The sequence below is a fragment of the Amphimedon queenslandica genome, unplaced genomic scaffold (genome assembly GCF_000090795.2).
Source record: "Amphimedon queenslandica unplaced genomic scaffold, v1.1 AMPQUscaffold_12343, whole genome shotgun sequence".
Taxonomy (NCBI): Eukaryota; Metazoa; Porifera; class Demospongiae; order Haplosclerida; family Niphatidae; genus Amphimedon; species Amphimedon queenslandica.
Window position 1 is genome coordinate 1,340 of NW_003547420.1, and position 877 is coordinate 2,216.

Sequence of the window (877 nt, forward strand, 5' to 3'; positions counted from 1 at the left end):
ATATACATCTATATAGTGTTATATTTTTACTCGTGTTGAGATTTTATGCTTGAATATTTCTATGTGAAAATGTCTTTGTTATCTTCTTTGTTTTTTCTGTTTGACTCTCTTTCCCCTTTCTATTTTTCTCCAGGTTGTTGGTCTTAATGTCTCATCAGCCACTACCCCTGAGCTATTATTAAAGAGGTTTGATCATTACTGTGAGTACAAGAGGACTCCCAATGGAGTTGTGATAGCTCCTTCTCAACTCGGAAAGTGGCTGGTTCTCTTCTGTGACGAGATTAACCTTCCAGACCTTGACAAATACATGTATGGTAAAGAGTATTGATTTTACAATAAAATTAGTGAATATAAAGTTATAACAAGCTTATGTGAATCCATTGAATCCAAATACACTTTAGAGAGATATCATTCTCTTTTTAATGTTTCATTAAATAATTCTTTTTTTCTAATTAAAGGTACTCAGAGAGTACTGTTTAGTGGAAAATTTTCGTGGTTTTCTACTTTTCGGCCATCTTGAACCGTATTAAATCAATTTTCGCAGTAGTTTTTTGTGGATTTTGAAAAAGCGCAAAATCCACGAAAATTTTCCACTATATGGTAATATCGTTCGGGCCTGCCTGAAATACGGATCCACGCGGATCAAATGCGGATCAGGCTGAAATGCGGATCAACGCGAAACGCTCGCGGATCTGTATTGAAGTACGGAACAACACGGAAACTATACGGATCTTTCTGCAAGAATGATAGCTATGAATCAGGAGAGAAATTTACCAGCTCTATTTGAGTCTTTGATAGGAACTTTATCATCCTTGCAGTTTCAGTACACGCAGGTAAGCTGATGCTTGTGATCACTATGTCGATAATATTAGCCTGT